This window comes from Penaeus vannamei, chromosome 5 (assembly GCF_042767895.1).
Source record: "Penaeus vannamei isolate JL-2024 chromosome 5, ASM4276789v1, whole genome shotgun sequence".
Lineage (NCBI taxonomy): Eukaryota > Metazoa > Arthropoda > Malacostraca > Decapoda > Penaeidae > Penaeus > Penaeus vannamei.
Genome location: NC_091553.1, coordinates 31079187 through 31081407, shown reverse-complemented (window position 1 = coordinate 31081407; position 2221 = coordinate 31079187). Strand labels below are relative to the sequence as shown.

At 35.3% G+C, this 2221-nt stretch overlaps 1 protein-coding gene across 2 annotated transcripts in view; it reads right to left on the bottom strand.

Annotated features, from left to right (window-relative positions):
* Positions 1-1815: 1815 nt before the first annotated feature.
* LOC138861851 (TP53-regulated inhibitor of apoptosis 1-like) overlaps positions 1816-2221 on the bottom strand; it is a 56490-nt gene continuing 56084 nt past the window's right edge. For both annotated transcript variants that reach the window (XM_070122079.1, XM_070122080.1), the window contains exon 3: positions 1816-2221. This exon is cut by the window's right edge and continues 742 nt beyond it. The gene's annotated coding sequence lies outside the window, so the exon portion shown is untranslated.

The window sequence follows — 2221 nt, the reverse complement described above, 5'->3', positions numbered from 1 at the left end:
ACTTAAATGTTGAATTCTACCACACTATTGCTCTTGATGCCTATAAATTCAAAGGGAGAGTAAATCTCTAACATGAAACAATTATTTGGTAAAATCATATCTACCTATAAGTCGGATGTGTAATGTGGTAATGGTTATAACTTCACTCACTTTAAGTATAGTATTTTATACAGACACTACTGCCATGCAGGTAAGTTATTCTTAAAAGGAAAAGTCAAGGTTACCACTATGCATGGCAAATTATTAACAACACTGCTCATTTTAACCATTGTTGCAAGGACTAGTGTGCCTGATGTCACCTCATCAAACAGGTCCCACCCACCACTGCTGCCAGGCTGGTAACAGGATTATGCCTTTTACTTGCACTGTGGAGTTATTTTCAAATCTTTTAATCTTGCTCAAGGCATCTACATCCTTTCTACCTTAAACATGTTCCCTAGTGTGCCTGGATGGCTTTGGAAAAGAACTCTGTTGTCATTACATTGATTTGGGAGTCCAGGGAACAGGTTAACCTTTACACAGAAGTTAAGAACCTTTGTCTTGGTAATAATCAAGACAACAGAAATACTCAGTGATAGGATGAAGAGCATGTATATAGAATGTCTTCAGTATTTTATGTTCTGCTCCTGTTTATCTGACAGTTTTACCTTGTTTCAGAAAGTGAGGTACTGAAAACCTGAATCCTACAGTATTGTACCTTGGAAATTAAATCTGTGCCATGGCCTCCTAATATGGCAGCAGAAATCAAACCCTAACCTTACAACATTTCTTAGAAACAAAGTCCAGTCAAGGCTGGCTTGCCTTTGGCTATCTTCCAGAAAAGAAATATCAAGGTCATCTACATAGGTGAACTTCCCACAGAAAGTTATATATTTAGGATACTGATTACTAGGATGTTGGATAGAGCTGGGCTAAGAACCTCCTCTTGTGGTATCAAGCTTTCAGGTAATCTTAGAAAATGAGTTTTGTAGTTCTGTTACTGGAATATTTATCTATACAGGTCTAGAACTTGATTCTAATCCCCATCTAAATTAGGGTCTTGTGAACAGCAAGAGGACATTAATTTGAAGATCTTCCCCAGGTGTTGTCTCTGATGAGAATGTCTGCCTGCTATTGTTGAAGCCTTAAGGTATATAGGCAATAATGAACTGTAGCAAACAACTACAGGATCCAGACTTTCCCCCTGAGCCTGCTTTCATCTTAGGTAATTTTAGTCTGCCCCCCAATCCGGGAGTTCTGGTCATGAGAACAGTTAGCTTGTAAGCTCCAACCCATGGCCCAGAAAGGGGTTCCAATGGTTAAAATTTTTGAAACTCATCACATTTTGGTTAAAAAAAAAGAGGAAAAAACACTAGCATGCCCTATGAGATGACTTATGGCACCACAAAACAATGGATAACAATGATGGCTTCATCTCAGATGAACAGTTTCTTCAGGCTAGTGTAATTTAATTTTCATTTCTGTCTTGGTAAGATGTAGTACATATCTTGGTCTGTAAAATGTTCCACTCTGAGATATTTTGGTCCATTCAAGTCCATCACTTAGATTAATCAGACCTCAACGACAGAGAAAATATAATCAATTGTGTATAAAATGCATAGGGACTGGTGTCAATATTTACTGTTAGGAGTGAATGGAAGGTGTTCAACATTTGGTTATGCATTTGATTAAGAAAAGAACTTTGAAGTAAATGAATTTCAACCACCTGTTTAATTTTTTTACTACTGTTTTTATAAATAGTAAAGACACAAAAGGCTACTGACCATTTAACTACACTAAATTTGTTTTAATAAAGGAAATAAATATGAACACAAATCATTTGCAAAATGTAATGTTATGTACAATATTATATACAAATAAAACTAGTAAACAGAAATTTACATCCACTAATTTCATAACATATAGAAACAGTCATGTCATACATATCCTAGATGAATAGCTTTTAACAAACCATCCCAAAACCCAGCAACAATATTATTTCAATATTTGTATGTTTACATGCTCTGCACATCTTATGCAGAATGTCTTTTGCAGTACCTCATCACCATTTCTTTATTCTAATGCCTTTTATTTTGAACACAGGAATATGCTATATGGAATACAGGTAATACTGGTATATCATACTAGCTGCTCAGTAATTTTCAAGTTATAAAACTCCCCTTATGAAATGCAAGTACTGAAAACAAACTTATGCTGTTTTGCTATATAGCATAGATAGTAT